This window comes from Athene noctua, chromosome 3 (genome assembly GCF_965140245.1).
Source record: "Athene noctua chromosome 3, bAthNoc1.hap1.1, whole genome shotgun sequence".
NCBI classification, from domain to species: Eukaryota; Metazoa; Chordata; class Aves; order Strigiformes; family Strigidae; genus Athene; species Athene noctua.
The window spans coordinates 45,236,813-45,259,710 of NC_134039.1; the positions used below are offsets into that span (position 1 = coordinate 45,236,813).

The 22,898-nt window shown below is 44.3% G+C and overlaps 1 pseudogene; it reads right to left on the bottom strand.

The window, feature by feature from the left end:
- Positions 1 to 1,711: 1,711 nt before the first annotated feature.
- Positions 1,712 to 3,200, bottom strand: LOC141958425 (uncharacterized; annotated as a pseudogene).
- Positions 3,201 to 22,898: the final 19,698 nt, after the last annotated feature.

Genomic DNA, 22,898 nt, shown 5'->3' on the forward strand with positions numbered 1-22,898 from the left:
AATATTTCGCAATAGTGTTCTATTTGTGCATACCATTTTCGCATGGAGGCTCTCTGGGCCACCCTATCAGGGGGTGGAGTTCCTGCCAAAACTGCTTTGATCGCTTTAAATGGGCCTCTGAGAATTATAGATTGTTGCCGGATGGCGCTTTTAGCTTCTCTTAAAGCTAGACTGACTACAAATAGACTTTTTCCCAAGTTGTGTACCTTTTTTCAGCATCTTTAAAACTACGAGACTAAAAACCAATGGACCTAACAGGACCCTCTGGACCCTTTTGCCGTAAATGGATGGACAGTCCAGTCTTGGCAAAGCCCCATTCAATTTGAACCGGATCTGTCGGGTGAATTGGACCCAGGGCTTGATAGGAAGTTGCTTCAAACATCAACAGCTGTAAATCTTCATCATGGACCTGAATCCATTCCCACTGAGCTCTCGTCAAACAAGGGCCTAGCAATAATTGAAAAGTCAGGAATGCGTTTCCTCCAAAACACAAGCAGCCCTAGTGCACGTTGCAAGTCTTTCTTTGACCCTGGCATTTTGATCTGATCGAGAGAGGAGAGAGTATCCGGTGGGATACATGTCATGCCTCCCTTCCACCAGATCCCTAAAAATTTTACCTCACTTGAAGGGCTCTGTATTTTCTCAGGTGGGATTGTCAACCCTATACTTTCTAGGTGGGTGATGATGTCCTTCTGAGTTTCTCTAACTTCCTCTACCTGGGTCCCTCCTATGAGTACATCATCTATGTATTGATAAATCTTCACCTCTGCTTTTCTGGGGATTGTTTCCAGCTCTTGCGCTAGAGCATGGTGAGCTAGCATGGGGGAGTGCTTGTATCCCTGAGGGAGTCGTGTAAAAGTGTACTGTTGTCCTTCCCAGGTGAAGGCAAAGCAATCCTGGTCCTCAGGTTTTAAAGGGACCATGAAAAACATATCTTTAACATCAGTTGTGGCCATGACAGGGTGGGGTTGTTCCTGAATGGTTGCTATCAGTTCAGCAATATTTGGTACAGCAGCTGTTAGCTGTATTGGCATTGAGTCTCCTGTAATCTCTTGTCAATCTGCATTTGCCATCGGGTTTTCGAACTGGCCGTGCTGGAGAATTGAAGGGGGAGTGAGTGGGAGCTACAACTCCTTGTTTTTTCAGATCCTCCAGAACTGGTGCAATTCCCTCCCTTGCTCCTAAAGGCAATGGGTAGGGTTTAACATTTGTTAATTTAGAGGGAGGCAGGGTAGGTGCCACTTGCAGTAAATGCATCTCTGTGTCTGATTTTTCAGTCAATTGCCTGATCTGGGAGACACCAAAAGACCATGAGTTCCCCTGGATGTTCCTCCACTGCCTACCCTTCAAAACATCTATGCCTAAGAGATTAGTTTGGAAAGATCCTATGGCCACCATAGTGTTGACTGGGTTTTCCTCTCCTGGTAACCATAGTTTCATCAGAGTCATAGGTACTGACTGTGTTTTTCCCAGGGCATTTAGGACAATTAGATTTTTGGATGGAATTGCAATTCCACATTGTTCTGCTTCAATCCGCATTAGCACGGTAATTTGTGCTCCAGCATCAATTAGAAATGTTACCAGTCTTTTCCTTGGTCCTACAGCAACAGTAATCAATAAGTCTCCTTTTATGTTGCAGGTGAGTTGTCTTACAAACATCCATCCTCCACATCCCCCCTCACCTTTGGGGAGTGGAGGGTCTAGTTTACCATCACCTTCTTTTCTCCAGTCGACTCAAGTCCCCAAGATCTATTAAGGGTGGAGCACTAGGGGTTGGTTTGGAAGTGACCCTTCTCTCTGGCCATTTCTCCACAAGATGTTCTAATTTTTGAGTTGTGAGTCCACCCATCGATTTCTGAGGAATGCCTTTCTGAAGCCCTAGTTGCCACAATCCCTGTCGAGTTAGAGGCCTCTCTCTCCCAGGATTCTGAAATCGGGGTGATCCCAAACCTTGTCCCTTCCTCATTTATGATTGTCACCCACTAATTAGCTCTGCAGCCTGCACGATCCCGGTCTCAGTTCTTTGGGACGGGACCATATTTTCTCCCCAAATTAATCAATTCCTGGGCTACATCTCCCCATATCCATACTTTCCTCCCTTGCCATTGATGGTCAGGGGTCACCATCCCTTCCAGAGCGGCCATCATTCTTTCTCCATTAGGAGTGTTTTGAATCTTCCCTTGCAATTGAATAGCAATGGGTTTCAGGGAGTCCTCGTATCAGGGGAGTCATCCTCTCCGGGTCCACAGGCATCATCATCGGGGAGCCTCAGTTGGGCTTGAGCTCCCAATCATACATCATTTGCAGACAAGCTGCCTTCTGCACATTTTCCACTAACTGATCCACTGTGCCCATTATGGCAAGTGGATCTCCCCTCTCCAAGGGGTTCAGCACTCCAGCCGAGTATGCAACTCTTTGAGTCAATGACCATGGGGCTCGGCAGTCACCGGTGGTTAGAAACACACCTGGTCCCCAATATCCTTCTGCTTCTTTCTCTGACAACAAAATTCCATCTCCTCCTGACAGAGACACTCTCCACACATACTCTGTCTCTGATTCTTTTGCAGTCCTTGAAAAATCTTTTCTCAGCTTTGCCAATTCAGTTGCTGTAAATGGGACTTCCTTGGTGATAACCTGAGGACGGTTATCACTATCGTCCTCATACACATACTCTATTTTAACCAATGGATACATATGGGGGTGACTTTCTACAGTTTCTTTTGCCTCCTGCAAATCTCCTTGGGGATAGATTTGATGTATCCCCTTCTCCAAAAGTTTCACTTCTGCCTCGGCATGTGTATCTGTCTCTGCCAAAATGTATTCCCTCAACTCGTCTTTCAATATTCTATTTTGATTTCTTTCCTCCTCTAACAATTCTTTGGCGTCTCTCAATTGGTCTGTATGACCATCTGCAGTGAGTCTATCAAAGTGTCAGCTTGACTAGACTTCTCCTTTCTCTCTTCCATTGCAGCTGCCAGACTCACTCCTAACACTGCACAAATTATAGCTTTTCCTTTTCCTTTTCTAACCTTAGCTTCCTTTTGCAATACCTTTATCTGATCCACCACACTTTGTGGTTGGAACCAGTGGTTTTTCACCCAATCTTGCCCCTGGACTGAGGGATGGGATCTGTGCGCCTCCAAAACATCATTTAATTTATCTATTCCTTCAGTCCCTGAAGGCACATCATCACAGCCCATTCCTTTTTCCTCTTCCTAATGCTGAGGGGATATCGTTCTGAGAGGGTCAAGCCTTAATGTCAGATTTCCCCTGTTCTCTCCCAGGAGACCAGATCTAAATCTCACACAAAAGCAACACAGAACGGGGTTTTCATCCTGAGAGGGCCACAACTTGATATACAACTTTCCCCTGTTCACTCTCAAGAGTTCATACCTTACCGAAGCACAAATGCAGTATCACTGTCCACGCTCTCCCTGTTCACTCTCAGGAGATCACAACTTAATATAACACACAGAGAACTATTTCACCCTGAGAGGTTTGCATCCAACACAACAAGGTATTACAGCACTCTCATCTCAAGGGATCCTGTCTGTGACGTCAATTTAAAATGTCCCGATTCGGTATCGGGAAGGATTCTTAAACAATCCTAAGAGCGAGATTAAGACACAAACGAGGTCAAATGCCGTACAACCTTGTGAACTTTATTTAGCATGCAACTGGTAATAGCGATAGGACAGAGAGGAAAAGGAAGGAAAAGTCAGAATCCCTAAGCAAGAAAAACAGCAGAGATGCAGCAAGGCTAGTTACCAACACCACAAATCCCGCGATGTACCGTTGGCTCGATCCTGGTGCAGATGATGGTGTTCCAAGCTTCAGAAGTCATGTGAATCCAGAGAGAGAAGTACACAGTCCTTTTATTGTCCCAGATGTCTCCAAAAAGTCCCTTACACCTATTAAGTTCCTTATAAGCTTAATATTTCAGTATTCATCCACACACGAGTGTGATGGACTTTATAATTGCTGTATCAGCACTTTTCTGAATCATGCATTCTTAAAATCCCACAACTGGAGGAACAAAAATGGATGGAGGTTGTTCACCCATCCTTGTCCAGCTCCATGGCAGGAGGGGTGACCTCTACATCTTCGCATCTTTGCCCCACTCTAAGCCCTCAGTCCCCTGCCCTGGTCTCTCCTAGGTGAAATCCCAGAGTTCATCTCTTTATCCTTTTGTGCTTTATTGCTGACATGAAAGGAGAGAGGCAATCCTTGCCTTCCCCCAGATTTCGTTCCTGGAGAGGGCTGAGGGAAGTCTAGCTAGGAGAAAGCCAGGATCATCTAAGCCCACAGGTGGTGTTTTTCATGTCACCTGCTTTGATGAAAGTCCTTCAAAACCAAAAATAACTGTGCAGACCCGCCTGCTGAAAGGGAAGCTTGCCAGAAGGCATTTCTCCTTGTGGACACTGCCCAGTCCCGGGGTGACCAGGAAAGCAAGAGCCAAGCCCTGCCTTCAGAGCAGCCCTAGCTCCCACTTTTCCTGGTGATTGCATGGGAGACCACTGTGTCACTGTCCTGCAAAGAGGTAGCGTGGCACACAGCCTGCATCTACAGGTTTTGCCTGTGCAGTCAGCAAGGTGCCAGGGCTAGAAAATCAGCCTCAGGAGCTGTGTACTTCATGTAATTGGGCTGCTAAATTACAACCCAGAAAAACTATGCTGGGTAAGTCATTGGCAAGGCACCATGCATGGTGCATGAAATGTCTTGAAGTCCTTTAGAGAAGGCTGAGGCAGTATTACTTCTGTTGCTGCAGACCCACTGCAAAACTCATTGCTCTACATTGAACAGCAACAGCAACACTGCAGGAATAAGCCCTGTTCTGCTTCATTATGCTATACAGGTCCTTCATTCTTCTGGTGTGAGTGAGTACAATTCTATGGAAGACCCAGTGTCACGCTGGTGTGTGCCAAGATTGCATGCTTCTTCTGAAGTAGAAGATTCAGTCATGGACCATAGGAGACGTGGCCACTAAAAGGCCACTGCAAGGTGCCACCCATCTGAGCCCTGGTCAAAACATCATATGTTAAACAGTCTTAAGGGAAACCGTGCAGCTGGTGAGCTCTTCACACAGCATTCATTTTCAAAGAGATAAAAGATAAAAGAGATAAAACTAGAGTTCACTGATATTGACTGGGGTGGTTTAAGCCCTGCTGGGACCGGAGACCACGTTGCCATTGCCCCTCCCCCACCCTCAGCCGGTCGGGCTGGCAGTGAGGCACAAACCCCGGGCTAAAATAAGAAGAAATTTAATACAACAGTGTGATAAACAATCTGACCAACAACAGTAGCAGTGATAGCAACAATAAGCAGCAATAACAGTAAGCAAGACAAACGATATACAGAGAAATACCGCAATGGTTATGGAACAAGCCCGCTGTGAGCACCCCGTCACCAAAGCCACCAAGGAAAATAGTTCCTGCGCTCGGACCTGACGTCAGCATGGTATGAATAACCCAGCTGGAGATCCCTTCCCCCTTCTCTGCTGGGGAAACTTAACCCTATCCTAGCTGAACCAGGACATAGACTTTGTGGAGCTTTTTGTGTTTCTGACAATCAGATGTGCAAGCAATCTCTTGCCCATTCCACAACCCCTTGTGAGGCTGCGGACAGGCCGTTTTGCAAGGCATGGGTGTAGTCTCAGGGTGGTGGAGCAGGTGAGGGCAGACAAGGAGCTTTGTTCCCTCGCAGCACAGGAAAAGGCACAGTGCTGAAGGTGCCTCTCCCTATTTTGTGCCTCAGTGACCAAGCTACTGCTGAGTCAGACCTGCCGCTTCAGGTACCCCGTATGTGCGCGCTGCTTCTGAAATGACCCTCAACAAGAATCAAAATGAGTTAAAAATACCAATGTCAAACAGCAGCCTGTGAATGCCTAGTTGCTCAGAGGAGATGTGGAAACTCCTGCAGTGGGACACCATCTCCTTTTGCCCCTAGAGGCGGCTAGGCACTAAGCTTGCAGCTCTGGTGGTGCTCCCCTGGGCTTTCTGTTGTGGGCAGTGACCCTCCTGCCATGTGTCCTCCCCTTAGCAAGGCAAGTTTTGTGGCTTAGGTTGTGAGCCAGCAGGTACCCCAGTTACACCTCGGTGTCCAGTGCTGGCTGACCAGGGCTGAACACAACCCTACCTGCATCACCCAGCAGCTCTTCAACTCTCAACTCATCACGTTGACCTTACTCACACACACCCACAACAGCAGCTAGCAGCCCACATGGACCTCACAAAGAACTCCAACTGCATACAAACAACATACCCACTAATTACAAACAAACTAGCTCTGAGACCTCTGGGCCATCTCAAATCTTCTCTGAAGCCCCAGCGTCCCAGTTCCTCAGAGCTGGTGCGGTCAACCGCAGGACACCTTTATCCAGGGCATGAACACCTTGTTGGTCCTCACCTTCCTCCTCCAACACCTTCCCCGCATACACCACTTTTCCTCTCACCTTCTCCAGGCCCTTGCAGACGTGCCTGCCTGCCAGGCTGCCATGCTGGTACCAGTAACAGCAGAAACTGTAAAACAAGAGGCCCTCAGCAAGGGATAGTTCCAGAAAAATAAAAAGCCAGAACATATGCATGTTTTTGCCCAGCCACTGCTCAGAAAGGCCTGTTCTACCTCCCTGGGCTCTTCTGCATGCACAATAAGCCTTAGCAATTTACCACTAATGTTGATCATCTAAGATATATTTTATATATCTCATTCTTTTCTTAGACTTCTGAATTCCTTAATGAAATTAAATGGATTAAATTAAACTAAATGGAAAGGTCTGGATTAGACCTTTTCAGCATCTTTTGCTGTAGCTCCTTTGAATGAGCATCCTGATGCCTTTGAAAAATGTCCCATTTAGCATTGAGAAGTTTCCCATATAGCCATAACTGGGTTATGGTTAACCATAACTGGTGGGAATGTGCCACTTTGTTCTTTCAGTTCTAACCATTGTGACAATTTTTTTGCAGGGTTGTGTCCGATCGTCCAGAATTATATTCCTGGTATTACTGTAGCCCACGAGATCTGTCTCTATTCATAGAGACAGTAGCTAACAACATACTTTTTGGTGGTGTATCTTTTTTTCTCTACAGTCACCAGTGACTGAACCACTCTGGTGGCTCTCCCTTGTGGTACCAAAGGGATCAACCTTTCCAGCCTTGTGACTGAGAAAAGGTACAATTCCTCTGACTGAATGCTGACATCTCCTTTGAGGTGAGATGAATCGTGTCCTAGAAACATCTACAGTCTGTCCAGTGATTTCCACCCCAAGATCCTACACCCTCCTGTGTAGTCACTGTAACACAAAGTGAGTTTTACCTACTTCTGCTGCTCCTGGCTTTTCTTTCTGCCCCAATAACACTAATTCTGGCACTTGGCACTTCCATGTGGCCTGAAGTTACTGAAGATACTTTTTGATTTCAAGTTTGTCCCTCCATTTTTTGGGAAATATCATGACTTGTGGCAATGTGTGTGCATCTCCATTACAGCCCTTGCCTTTGTGCTCCATCTGTAGGTCTCTCCCTTGTGCTGAGGGCTCTGCACCACCCTTGCAGTGCTGGCACATGAGCTGTTTCAGACACTACAAGCCCAGGCCAAGAGGATGATTTTTTTCTGGCAAATTCTGCTCAGAAGCCCACAGGCTTATTCTGGGCTGTCCCCATGTCTGTGTGAGCATTTTGTCCCAGTCCTCCATCACCACTGGTTAGCCCTTCAGTACAGTTTCATGTTTTCTGGGGAGCTTCAGCACTGATGTGGCTTTCATGAAGTCCTTCCAGCTGGGGTGGTGGGCATAGTCTACAATTTGTGCAGGGGAACAGTGTCCTCTTTGGAGTGTTTTCTGGTTTGGAGAGCTGGTGTTTCTGTGTACCTACAGCAGAAGCTGGTGCACTACAATTTGCTGGAAGCATTTCTGCCCCTTCAGGCAATCTCTACCTGCAGGCACCTGTCACAGAGATGCAAGAGTCCACGTGTAGCATCTTGTGAAGCAGGTGACCGGGTATTTGCCATCACTTCACTGAAAAAAAATTATGAAATTATTTCTGGAAGGGCACTGGAGGCAGAAATTGTTCATGCTGGCTAGAGGTGCTTATTTTGCCATCAGCCACATTCTCCTATGTTAAAGAGATGTGGAGCTAAAAATAAACACACGGTCCATTAACCTTCAAGTGCCTCGCAGCAATTGCCTGGGGAAAAAAGACAGGAGAAATGGGTAGAGTCTGAAACAATTAACAATGAATAGACACTGAAAGAAAAACACCAATGAGGTGGGAATTATGGAAAAAGTCTTTTCCCAGGGGAGCTCTGCTCTTCTCACTATGAAGCTCACTCCCACCTCCCTGGCAGGGGCTTGCAGTAGGACAGTTTTCTTTGCAGCCAAAGGTTTTCCAGAGAACAAGCTCTTCTTTGCCTTTCAGATTCGAGAGTGGATATTTGCCTGCATTTTTGCTGCCAGCTCAGCTTTCTGTGCCCTTAGCCTGGTCACACAGCTGGGACATAAGGAAACTGGTGACTCCCATTGCACGGAGAAGGAGCAGTGGGTGTGGGGGTCCTGACTCACTCTCAAGGGCACAGAGGAAACCTGAGGGTGTCTAGGGACATAAACCAGTAGTCTGTGCTGAGCTCTTTGACAAAACCTGGAGAAACAAAATATATTTCAAAAAACAGGCCCTTTTTGCCATATAAAATGTGGATGGGAATTTTCTGGACCAGCTGACCTCCTTGTGAAGACAAGAAGGGCTGCAAATCATGCAGCTGGGGTGATACATAGCATCCCGGCTCCAACTCAGCCTTCAGGCAGCTCCTCACGTGCCAGGTTTGGCCCCTGCTGCATCCTCATCCCAGCAAGATGCTGGGTGTCCCTCCGTCTTCCCCCTGGCGCACAGACACACATGCCCATGGAGCTACTGCTCAGCCCCCACTGCCCAACACTGAGACACTTGGCTGGAGGGAAGGGCATGGCTCTGCCACCTCTCCCTTCTGAAGGAGTATGGCCCAGGCTGGAGAAGAAGCAGGGACAACAGTTGCAGCCAAGGGCTGTGCAAACACATAGAGATGTACTGCTTGGGCTCTGCATCACCCCGATACACAACAAGCAGTAGGCATGAGGCGCAGTCCTTAGTACCTCAGTCTCTCTGTGCCACGTACAAATCAACAGCACTAATAATACCTAATGATCTCACCTCCAGATATTGAGTCATGTTTGCCAAGGGCTCAGAAGTGCCTGCCTGGAAGATCCTGCACATGTGTGTTGTTTTCTCCCACACCCAGTAAAGCCCATACAGCCCTGAAATGGTGAGGGGAGGGATGCTGTATTCTAATCCATAAACCTTAATTCAATGCAGACAAAGTCTTAAATGTGCTAAGGAGAAACTGGCTTCTCTAATTAAAAAATAGCTCTTTGTAAAATAATTATTTTTTAAAAAAACTAAAATGAAATTTTAATTACATCTGTGTAACTCAAGGCAATTTTCAAGTAACTGGGGAGTTTTTGTTCACTGTTTTTTGGAGTGTTCAGGATTCAGCATCTCACTCTTTTAAATACATCTGGCTTCTAGTGAAAAATAGTTAATGACTACAACCATTTGATTAAATGGTGCTCTGGAGGACTTACCTGAAGCAATTCCTGAAAGAGGTGCCTTGTAAGATCAAATTTTCTACAAATCCCACAGTGATTTCTGTTCTTCTAAAAACTGAAGTGCCTGCAATACAATAAATAGAAAAGCCTACACTTGTTGCAGTTAATGTAGCTAATTTTTCTAATTGGTTTCTCTCTTCAGAGAACAAAGAAACATCACTAGGACCACTGCAGCTTTCCCAGAATTACACGAACTTTGCATCTGCACTAGCCATAGCATCTGGGGGAAATTGCTAAACCCCGTCAAAAAAATAGTGACCTCTTCTTTCTTGAAGCTCGATTAGTATTCCTAGAAAAAATAAACTCAGTTTGATCTCTTGACATTTCTTCTGCTATATGCCCAGGTTACTCAAAGGCCATATCTACACAATTCAGAGAGAGGGAAGATAACAAACCACCTTCCCAGGGCTCTGTGGTTTTGCATTAACCCAACCTGGAATGATGATGGCCTGTCAGTGCCTTCTCTCTTGGGTTTCTGAAATTAAATTCTTGAAAATTTTTGATTTTGTTTTGGTCTCGTTTTGCTTACTTATTTTTGCCTTTATTTCACTATGGGTCTTTATTTTTGCTGACTTGAAACTGGAAGAGGGTCAAACTTATACCCAGACTGGAATGCAGGAATCATTACATCAGTGTAAGAAAAGCTTTCTATTCATGTTGATGAAAGTGATTATTTGCTAAGGATTAAAAAACAGAAGCTCTGAGATGAGTGTAAACACTCATTTCTCAGGACACAACACCTTCTTCATTTAATACAGGTACAAAACACGTTTTACCTGGAGGAAACTATCCAGTAATAGCAGCATCCAGGTTTCTTGTCCTTTCTTGGAAGCAGCTGATTTGACTGCTTTTAGACAGAGGATACTGCTCTTGAGGGAATGCTAGTCCCAACCAGTATTGTCAGTCTTCTGCTCCTTGCTAATCTCTGGTGTTTTATATTCTGCCTTCTGTATTTTTCCTTTTTATTTCATAGCAGGTGTATGTGGGTAGGTGTGGCACCCCAACAGGACTTCCACTCTTTTCTATCTATCCTTCACCACAGATCCCAACCCATCAAAATGTCACATTTAGCAACATTTACTCTGTGCCACAGCAAGCAACAACTGGCTGGAAATAACACTGAGGCAACCACCAGGGAAACCCAGCCTAAGCTGTGCTAAGCACAGCTGGGCTCTCAGGACAGGGAGAAAGCAGATGTATGGCCTGCCAGTGGAAATGGGGCTGCAGGTGAGTTCATGAGCCTGACCATGGCACTGAAAACACCACCACCACCACACTGTAAGAATAAAATCTCTACCAGTGGCCACTGCAGCTACATCAGAACTGCACCATCAACAGTATCATCAGGCAGGCAGTAGGCTTGGCAAACTGCATGAGGGCTCTCTTGGTTTTCACACCACATGACATTAATTATTCACATTTTTCTGGGACTTCTGCAGGTAATCTTAAAAATATTTCCATGGTGAATATCTGTTAAATTATGCATGGTGTTTACTTTCATTCTTCTGCCGTTCTGCCATCTTTCATGAATATGAAAAGCAGAAATCTAGAGATGTCTTTCTTTTGATAGCAAAATTTTCCAGAGTGATTGGTCTGGTTATACAAATCTGTACTCGCGCTGGTGCTGGTGCATGGGGATTGCCTGTGTGAATATGAAACTAAGGCATTGCCTCCTCCAAAGAGGAAGAACAGGAGGGCAGGTCCTCCCTGCCTGGAGATTGCCACATATGCCTGAACTGCCTCGAAACACCTCAAGCAACATAAAGGTGTCCAACAAAATTCATGTTGAAACCTCAAAATAATGGCAAGGATCAGATATAATAAGTAATAGCTGTCTGCTAGGGACAGAGCTGGCATTTCAGTGATGGTGAGACAAGGGGCACAATCACAGTCAGAAATAACAGTCCTGTCGCACACATTCTTTTCTCCTGTTTTCTAAGAAAAACTGCCTGTGGCTTTCTCTTGGAACCACTGGTACATCTTCAGGCCCTGGTCCTCAATATACAGGCTCAATGTTCCCAGATGTGCTTGTTCTGGAGAATTTGGAAACATGAATCCCAATGCACAAAGAGGTGACATCTCCCCAGGCATCACACCCACTTTGCAAATCAGGCCTTTAATGAGACATGACTGAAACAGCGACTGAATTTCCTGTAACCAGTGTAAAACCAAGACAATCAGTGTAAAACTCTTGCCTTTTCTCAGTTGTTGCCATACTGAAATGAAGAATGTGTCAGTCAAAACAAGATCCAAAATCTGCAACTGGAATTCTCACAAACACTCAGAGCCAGCTTACTGAATTTGGCCAAGGTCTAGAAATCCCTTCATTATTATATCTTTTTTTGAAAAATCTCAGTTTTCTAAAAACAAGTGTACAAACTGCCACAATAATTTAAAACCTCGCTTTTTTTTTTTTAAATAAACTTAGTTCTCCAACAGCTTCCAGCAAAATTAGTTATTCTTAAACAAGTAAGTATTTCAACTGATATCTGCAGTTCAAAATCCAGATGTAAATCTGCCCCTCAAACCTATTATGGATTTTTGAACAGAAATATAATTAAGTAATACCTCCTAGAAAAGTAAATAAAATTTTTAAAATACTTGTGTATATTGAATGTCAATAGTAATATATGGAGAGGAATGTGTTTGTCTAGCAAAACTTTCCCGTAGTCGGCTGGGCTGCATTTACACAGCTGGGCCTGCTGACTGCAGGCAGGCTGGGAGTCATCAGAGCAGATTTAGACATCTAGCAATGGAGTGAAATAGGCACTTCCAGGACATGATAGGTCTTATCCCAGAGTAGCTGTCTAAAATAGATCAGACATATCACAGCTCCTAAAATACCTGCTCCTTTTCAACTCTAGAGCAAGTCTGGGTGGCGGGCTCTGATATAGGGTTCTGGATGATGTAGGGGTTGTCCTTAAAGGCACGTGGGGCAGATCCCAGCCAGGAAAGCTGTCTCTTCAGATTTAATTCACTGCAGTAGCAAGTAGCTGTGCCAGAAATTGGCTAAACTCCACCCTAAAGGCAGGTGGGAGGTTTGCTCCACTACTCAATTTATGTTCAGTCTTGATATATTGATAACGTGTAACTTTTATGATATTAATAATTCATAGTATCAAACTGTTATGATACCTTAAGATAGCCATTGTCTCATATATCCCTGCCTCTGGAAATACCTTCCCTGGAACAATTTGGGGCATCACACTGCCAGCACATAGTCACCCTGAGTTTGGCTGCTGTACCCAAGTGTTCCTCCTCCTCTGCAGTATCCAGCTGATGAGCTCTGAGTTTATACTCTTATTAGTCCCCTGGCTCCTGGTCTTCCACCTTGCGTTGCTGGATGCAATATGATTCCTGCTACTTCAGTCCTCCAGGTTGTCCAATTACCACCCCCCCATCTTCCCCTGGACCAACAATACCTCACAAGTTTCTGTCAACACCAAATTTAATTGGCACCCTCACATACTGAGGTCATCACTGAAGGGCTGGCCCCAGAAGAGATGTTTTCTTTAAATCAGACATAATAAAAAGGATACCCAAGTTGTTGCATTCTTTTTCCAAACTGTAGCTTTGAAGTATTCTAGTCCTTAGATAGTCACTGCCAAATTATGCCTTGTCACCCTGAAAAGATCAGTTTATTAATTGTTCTTTTCAAAAACTAAGTCCATATAAAGGAACTCAGGATTATGTATAAAGATTATACTGGCAAAATTCTATATTTTTTTGCACATCATCAAACAAGTATTTGCCTAAAGAAATCTTCCTGTATTGCAGTATGACAGAAAAGTATTGTAGCCCAGATTACTAATACATTGCCAACCATCTCAATAAATTGAAATCATAATTATTTTCCTTTCAGACTCCATAGCAACACTGAATGTAAATATATTTACTAATATTCTTATAAACGGTGATTAAGGCTTTGCACATTCCAGCTGTGAATATGCTGGGAGAAGAAACAGGGACTCCATCTGCTATTGTGTTTGTTCAGTTGACTGAAAAAATCAAACACTAATTTAAACGAATAGTTCATTAAAAAAAAGTTGGGTTTATTCTTTGAAAAAAATGCAAGTTATTGGTCAGCTTCTTGTACTCTCCTAGTCCATTTGGAGTCTCTGATGGGCAGGATAATAACATCGATCTCTCTGTTTCTGCTGCAATTGATTCTTTGTCCAAGTGTATTAATTACCAATATCTGTTGCACACTGTTGGATTTCTGTCCAGGGCGTCCCCTGCAGTGCCATACCTACCCTGCAGTGCTGGACACTGTCAGCACACACAGTCAGCTGCTCCCAGCAGCAAAGGCAGCCCTGCAGAAATGCTGAATTAGCACAGGAGGTGGGAAATGCTGAGAACACTGGAAATAAATACACATCCATCATCCTATAGGTCCAGCAAGGAGAGATGGGCTCACAGTTTTCTAGTTTATGTATTCTGCCCGTGGTGTTTAACTAACAGCAGCATCACATTAAGATCTTTTCTAAAACTTTCCAGCCCACCAGGCTTATGTGTTTTGTTTCCTCCATGGAGGTGACGGGAGGCTGTACTTTTAATAAGCTTCCCTGTGACCTCTGTCAGGAGCCAGTAGTTTCTCGCACTAGGGGAACATTAGAGGAATCCAGAAGAGAAATTAGCTGCTAGCAAGAAAAAAATGGCGTAAGAAAATGAGACTCAGCAAGGAAAGATGCTACTGGGGCCCATTCCTCTTCTTCCTGACAGTTCTGTGCCACATTAACCCTTGTAGTCTCAGATGAGTCACTGAAGATGCATAAGGGTATAAAGGAGCTCACAAGTAGGTTGTCTCTTCTGCCTCTTCTAATCTGAGTATTTGCATTATGAAGTAAATGCTCGGTTCTGCAATTTGAGATGTTCTGCAATTTGAGCTGTACCTGTGTATTTCCTAAAAGCAATGTAAGAACCAAATTTAAGAACCATCAAACACGCTCTGCCAGTCCCCAGGAGGCAATGATATTTAAGCATGTTAAGGCAAGTTGCTTCCTCATCAAATTGCAGGGATGGAACTAAAAGTTCCAGATATTTGTCTTGACTAACAAAATCAAAAACCAAGCCTAATGTATCTGGTCCTGACATTGGGAAAACTGATTTGTCTTGCAGGCACTAGGAAGGTAATGAAGCATGAAGTTGTCACGCATTGGGCCATTCTTTTTTTTCATTCGGTTATGTGAATATATGAGCCTGATTAGAAGGAATGAAAATTATTGCTTACAGATTTGCCCAGTCTTTTGATAAACTGCACCCGGCTGCTCCCTGCTTCCCCCCTAAGCACTGCTAGCAGCAGTGTGTGTAATTCAGAAGCTGTAAGAAACAATCTGCAGCCAATGTATTTATGTTGCTGCAAAGAGGGCACCTAGAAAGACTGACACAAATACAGATATCAATGGGTCCTGTAATCCTTTCTTGGCAGGAAGGATGGACAAACAACCTAATAGGTCTTTTTCATCTGGAACATCTATGAACCTGAAAATGGTGCTGAATTGATTTCCTAAAAAAGCACTTTCATCACCTGGCTGTGTTTCTTAAAATGCTGCTTCAAAACCAGAGCATTTCTATGTTCACTGAACTCTGTTATTTGTCCCCATGAACTCCTCTGAAATTGCCAGCATTTGAAAAAAACGCTGAAGGTGAATGATGACAGAGTTGGAGATCTGGGGCCCACTGGTTTATCTCCATCTAATATGATTAAAATATTAGCTCAGATACATGCTGCATATCACTGCCATGTATTATTGTTTCTATTACGAACAACTGACTGATGGATGACAAAGCAAATTACTGAAGGCTTTTCATAAACATGAGGAAGGTACTTGTTTATCCAAATATAATTAGGGGCTGTAATTTCACTGCCCTTTGAGAAACAGCCTCCCGCACCTCTTCAAGTCTCTTTGCCTGTACATGGAAGTGTCCCTGCTATGGGTGGCAGGGAGGAACACCAGGTCTCTTCCTACCCATACTTCAGAGATGGGATGCAGGGACCTTCCTTCCCTCCATGTTCTCTGGGGGTGTATCACCATGACCTCTTGGTATGGAGAAGAAATTCAGATTGTTTCTTATATTTCAGAGGTATGGAAACCCACAGAAGACAGTCTGGCTGGTTTCCTACAGCATACTCGGGCTGCACCACAGAGATTTGGGGCACTACTGAGCACATCCACTGCAAGCAGAGGAGCAAGGCACAGATGTGGCAGGATGCTGCCAGGCTGGGCTGCCGTGTCACCGTGTGCAGTCTCATGTCTGGAAGCCTCCTGGGGACATGACTGTGCCAGCAAGTCACCTGCAGCCTGCTCATCACCATGCTGGGAGTGGCTGAAAAGTTCCCAGTTCTGGAGCAGGGTCAATGGGAGCTCAGTGTTTTCTAAGCCACACTCTGCTGCACGCCAGGGACATGAATCTTGCCTTGTCTTGCTCCACTGGCAACATGATGTTTCTAATCTCCCAGAAATGTTACCTTGATAGATCTTTGTGAAAACCAGGTATTACAGCAGTGGGAGCATTAGAATAAACAGCAAGACGGGATAATTTCCAAGCCTTGTTATGAGAAAGAAAAAGTCAGAAGGGGCAGAAACATGCTGCTGCTGGGAGGACATGACAACAGGACCTCTTCAGCACAGTGCCTTTCCAAAAATAGTACTAAGGCTGGAGTGGGGAAGACCAAGCTCTCCAGTCTTGGCCACCCATAACTGTCTCTTGACTTACAGTCCTGCGCAAGCAGAAGTACCTGATATCCTTGGGTTTCATCTCCCAACCCATAGCCTCAAATGCCAGACCCAGCTGCCTGTGGGATCTGTGATCAGCTGCAGAGAGCAGGGCTTCCACACTCCAAGCAGCTTGGCAAGGAAGCTCCTTCCTTTTGCTGCGGCCTCTCTCATGAACTTAACGTCTTATACATTAGGTCTGATGTGTTTATTGTATGGCCCAGCACAGTGTTGTCTCTCTGTGTGGAAAAGAAGACATCAGCATGTCAGGGAACCAGGAGATCAGGTTGGAGAGCTGGCTAAGCAGCAAGCACAGCTGGGGTGACCACAGAAAGAGAAGCAGAGCAGCCGCATCACTAGAGTGAGGTTTGGATAATTTTACTTGTTTAAGCACTTTTCAGCATTAATGAGGAAATCACACACAGTTCATCTATGAAGAAAAGGTGTCGACGGATAAAGCCCGGGTATCAAGAATAACACCAATATGGTTTGCCAGCTTGATCCAATTTTATTAAGTACAGAGCATCTTATATACTATTAGGGCGTGATCGCATACAGCTAAACAAGCTGTGATTGGTTCTAAGCTACTGTCCACACAATATAACTCATATTTCATTGGTACAACGCAAGAAGCACACGCAAGAAGCACAAGGCTATGGACCTCCTACTCAATGTTTCAACTTCACTCCATATCTCTAGTTAAGGAATTTGCTAAACAATAGCTCTCTATGCAGTGGCAAGCCAGAGAGGAACATTGAACAGTAAGTTCTTTACACAGGGGCAGCTAGCAGAGAATCACTCATGTCGGTATCAAGGACCAGGTGGCCGTTATCTTCCAAAAACTTCTCCACAAAAAGGCACTTTAACAAACTATGTTTTTGTGCAAACTAATCAATAAATGGTGTTTGAATGGTAACATTTCTAAATGCCTAAACTGGTAGCATCCCTGCAGTCTGATGTTAGTGGAGCCATTTAAGCGATTTGCAGCCTTGTACTCAGCCCAAAATCCATCTGTCATCCTGTCTGTAATTTAGTCTTGCTCAGAAGATGAAACATCTTTTCAAAATTCATCACAGTTAGTGAAATTGAAATAGCTATATTTCTATTCAGGCTCTTTTAATATTTTTCTTTGGCTTCCCCCCCCCCCCCCCCCCCCCCCCTTCTGAGAGCATAATAATCACTAGGAAAAGCTATTTCAATGAGCATCTATTGATTCTCTGGTTCTCAGTTAGGACAGACCTGTGCTATTCCTTTCTCTTCACCCTCTTGTGACCAGATGAGGAATGCATTTTTACTATGGTTTTCTAAAAATTTAGGGTTTCGCTTCAGCACTTCCAACATTACGCTGTAGACACTTACATGGTAAGGATTTCTACTGTACAGTTCTTTGGAACTGAGGAAAAAAAAAGGTTACTCTGCTTATTCAAGAAAGAAAGTGACCTTCTGTCTTCAGTGAAGCACAGGATCTTTCCTTTGATCTTACTCCTGGGAATACTTCAAAATAATAACAGGATAATCCTATCCATATGTTGACATATTTGTTACCAGCCTCGGTGGGGCTCTGCATATTCAGCAGGGCTTTGCAGCTAGAAATGGGCACTGATTTTGCTAGGTTGGGGGAGAAAAATATTCCTCCCCTCCTCCCACCTATCTGTCTTTACCTGCCACTTTCTAGCTAAGCTCTGCAAACAGTTGTGTGCTTGATTCTCTTTCCCTGAAAGCCCTCCCTCCACCATCCACTGCCTGGTCTCAAATAAACGCCATTCCTCTGTCTCCCTTCTCAAGCAGCTGCCTCCCGCAAGCTCCATCTTTTCATTTCTTTCTCTCTGGTGCAGCCTTGGAAAGTATCAATGCCAAGTTTTTGTCAAGGTTGTCCAAACAGTCTGGAGTACAGCTAGACACAGAACTTTATTCTGCTGTCCTCAAGGTCCTGCTTTTATTATTAGACTTTAGTCATTGTTTGGCTACAATGTTTGAAACTGAAATGTTAGCTCCACCTCAGCTTTGCTATTACACAAACCAAGTGGAAATCTGCTGATCAAAACTCCCATGTACTTCAACTGGGCTAGGATTTCAGCCAGCTGTCTCTTTGAAATACATCTTTCAGTACTGGATCCTTGCCGTGCACACTGCTAGGCAGGTCAGTCCTTGGGTAAGGTCACTGTCAGCTTCCAACCCACTTATTTTACTGGGTTTCTTGTGTTTCTGAAATCATATTCTGACAATGCACTGGAGTACGAAGATGACCTTTGGTCTTCAACCACTATCCTGCAGCGACTCCTTGACCCAGAGTGTATCGCCGGATTTTGGTGAGCACGCCGTACATAGCACAATCCCACATCGAGGTTCTATATAAATGCAGGTTTATATATTTAAGAATGCAACATTTTTTTGAAGATGTCATTCACAGTCTGCCACTGTAAATACAGACACACACTGCCAGCAGTGGAAGAAGATGGATCCATCCTGTCAAAACTTCTGCAGACTACGTGCAGCACACAGCCCACCTCTGTTACCTCTGAGCTTTCTCTTCAGTCATGCAGTGGGAGCCGTGTTCTGTGTGCCAGGGCAAGCCAACAGGATTTCACTATATTCCATTTAGCTCTGTAGCTGAGACAGTTTGGAAAGATCTGGGTCAGTTTCAAAGGAAAAGCACTTTAACAGGCGAAGCACTAGTTTTTTCAGAATGCACTTGTAAAAATGAGGCACGATATTGTACTGGGTCTGGCTGAACTGGAATTAGTTTTCCCCTATAGCAGCCCTGACGGTGCTGTGGTTTATGCTGGGAGCTGGCAGGGTGTTGATAGCACCCTGGTGTTGTGGCTACTGCTGAGCAGTGCTTACACAGCACCAAGGCTCTTTCCGACATTTCCCCCAGTGGGACGGGGTGGGCGAGATCTTGGGAGGGGACACAGCCAGGACAGCCGACCCGAACTGACCAAAGGGATATTCCAGACCATATGACGTCTGCTCAGTGTAAAGCTGGGAGAAAGGAGGAAGGGGGTGGGGTCACCCTTGGTCCTCCGAGGCAACTACTACGCGTATGGGAGCCCTGCTCCTGAGAAGGCCCGACAGCACCTCTTCATGGGAAGGAGAGAATAAATCTGTTTGCTTTTGCTTCCGCGTGTGGACCTTTGCTTCGCTTTGCTTATATTAAAACTGCTTTTGTTTCACCCAAAGGGTTAATTTATCTTCTTTCCCCTCTTTGCCCTGTTGAGAAAACAAGGGGAAAAGTGGGGGGGGAAGTGATAGAGCGACTTGGTGGATACCTGGCATTTAGCCAAAGTCAAACCATCACAGATATGCAGCCGGGAGAAGCTCTCACCCTGTCCTCAGCAGAGCACACAGACCCTGAAAAGGGCACAGCTCTTTCTTGTCCTGCAGCACACAGACTCTGCAAAGGGGAAAGCTCCTTTTTGTCCTGCAGTCTGTCCTTCTAGGACACAAGAGCTCTGACCCACAGAGTGCTACAAAAGAACTGAAGAGAGCAAGAGAAGGGGATGCAGAGACCAAGTGCTTTCTCCAGCACTACCAATAACTTACCAGGTACCCTTGGGCCTGTTACTGTACCTCTCGGAGTGTTTTTCCTGTTGATGGAAATGAGGATGGTGGTACAAACTTTCTCACCGTGTCCTTTGACTGGTCAGTCATGCATCTGCATTAGCCAAATATTGTCATCTTGTATGTCATATTTGCACACCTGGTTCCTACGGCTTCTCTCTACTTCTGACCTGCCCTCCTTGATCCTATTTCCTTTGTATCCAGGATAATGAAAGCATCAGCTACCCAGAGTCAGCAGCTTTCACAGATTATGCAGCTTCTGAGAGAGTGTTGGCCTATTTTATTTTGTCAATATGAAGATAGAGGGTGTGTTTACCACCAAAGCTGCTGAAATGTCCTTTGAGACGTTTGTAGGAAGACCTGTGTATCTCATGTTTTTGTACTCTTCCAGGCACAGAGACAATGAGGGAAGAGCAAATTCTGGGAAGAAAGGGCACAACATGAACTAAAGCTGTTTGCCTGATATAGAAGGTCTACATCTTAACCTTATAATGACACAAAAGAATAAATAAATAAAATCTTGGAGTGCTTTGTACAATGAAGCTGCGTTAGAACTGGGCACTTCAAAATAATGCAGAAAAAGGGGGCCAAGACGGTGCTGCACGGGGTTGGTGGCCAGGGGGTAATGAAAAAGTGAAGATATATGGATTGGAATTCCAATTTGCAAGTCAGGACCAGCTCTTATTTTGAAATTGAGGTCCAGCTCTTGGAAGGAAAGAAAGAAAAGGGACCTGAGAGAGTGCTGTGACACCTGACTGACTCATCTATGCAAGATAAAACTCACATTTATCCAGAAGGACTAATTTTTTTTTTTTTTTTTTTTTTTTTTTTTTCCGGAGAGAAATACAGGGTAATTCTGTTGGTAATACCAGAATTATCTGCAGATTCATTGGTCTGAATTGGCTCAGCATCTTCCCCTGTGTAAGCTGAGGGCTGCAGCACTGAATAGACCAGTCAGAAGTGCAAGAAAGTGCCTGCCAGAAGATGATAATAGCAGGGAAAAGGAGATTTTCAGAATTCAGGTCCATGGGTAACTGGTTCCACATTCAAATATTTCTCATTAAAAGTCTTTTAGTTCCTAAATTGTACTTATTTCTGAGCAGCCCAGATTATCACACTTTGCCTTTCACATTTGCTTGCTTGCCAAATTCTATTAGTTGTTAAAAAGACCTTGCCTCTAAGGCTTTCCGTGCCCACTCTACTGCTGCCCAAAATGGCAATACTCTTGCCTGTTTCTGAAACGTCAGAATGTATTTTTCTCCTATGGGATAGAAGTAATTTCTGAAAACCAGGCATTTAAATACTCAGCTAAAATAGGCATTTTTGTCATATTGACCAAAACAGACTGCAATCTTCTATTCCTACTTTTATCTTCATTTTTGCATATTGTATTTTTGTATGTAGCATCCACAGGCACAGCCTCAAAATATCAAAAGGAGATAGTAGTACTTAAAGGCAGCACTGTGACCATTACTTGCTCTTAAGAGCAGTTTACATTTGATTCTCATGGAAATTCATTAGTACTGGAGGAATATTTCAGACCATCTTCTGAAGGACAGTTCCTAACAATTTATGTTCTAGTGTTCTGGTTTTGTTCTACTGTTCTGGCCTAGAACAATTTGTGTTCTAGTGTTCTTTAAAAGCTGGATTAAACAGTTAAGCAAGACAAACATCAAGGTGATTTGTACTACCTTATTTTAGCCATCTGAAAAGCCACCTCACCAAACACCACCACCCCACACCCCTCCCCAAACCCTGCAATCTATTCTTCAGTGAAACAATTTGGCAGATTGGACAAAATTTCACTAAAAAACCTTCACAGAATCTCGAAAAAAAATTGAGGATCTGCTGAACCATGGTGTTTATCATCTTGTCTCTCTTGAATTTGTTGCCATAGATCTCACTGCCATAGATCTATATCAGAAATTTGCTCTCAGAACAAGCATCTGAGACACATCACATGGGTTACACTGGTGACATCCTGCCAGCTGTGTCACTGTGTTTCACATCATAAACTGCAGATGTGTAATGGAGCAAGGATTACAGTAGATTCCATATACAGTATGCTATATTAAAAAGAAACAATAAAAACCAATGAACTATTTCTAAAAACTGAACTGGCTCTTTTGTTGCAGAAATGTTGGAACAAGCATCAGATATTGCAGCCAGATCTGTGCAGGCTGATATTCCTGTGCCCCTCAGTGTGTTCCTCTACAAACTGCAGATTGAGAGTTTCATTTTTTTCATTCTCACCTGCAGATGCCCCAGACTCAATTCTTGTACACGTACAGAATAAGAAACACCAGCTTTGGTTTGGACAGTTTTGTCCTTCTGAAAACCAAACTGCTGAGGAGAAAACAAAATTCCATCATTTCCATAGCTGCTCTGTAATGACATCAGGTGTCAGCCTCGCAGGCTCTGGGGCAGAGCAGAGGGGTTTAGTGAACTACTGCTGACGAAGCACACAGAAAGCAGTCTAGCCACTGCAACATGGAACTCGGCACAGATTAATTTGTTCCTCTGAGAAGCATACATCATGGCAGAAATGAATGGCTCCACGTGCCTTCTTGCTTTGGAAACCCATTGTCACCTCTCAGGCAGCAAAATTCAATCTCAAGGTGGAGCTTCAGGATGGATTATTACTTTCTTGCCCTCCTCCCCAGTATGCCTCTTTGGGACTGCTGGTCAGAGATTTTGCAAGAGGAACTTTAATTTGAGATGCACTACATAAATGCCAGATTACACAGCAGCCCCCTTACTCTTCTTCCCCCCTGCCCACAGGAATAGTTTCAAGCCCAGTAACTTGCTCCTGTTGGCAGTGTTGATAGACCAAGAAAATAATATTTGAAAGTATGATGTACCCTCTAACCTGTGAACTTTCCTATCAAGTTGACATACAGCAGTGGTGCAAAATGCAGTAGTCTGCAGATAAATGGAGACTCTGAGCTTCCAGTGCTGTTAGTCTGGTATCTTTTCTGAGCTCTAAATTTTCC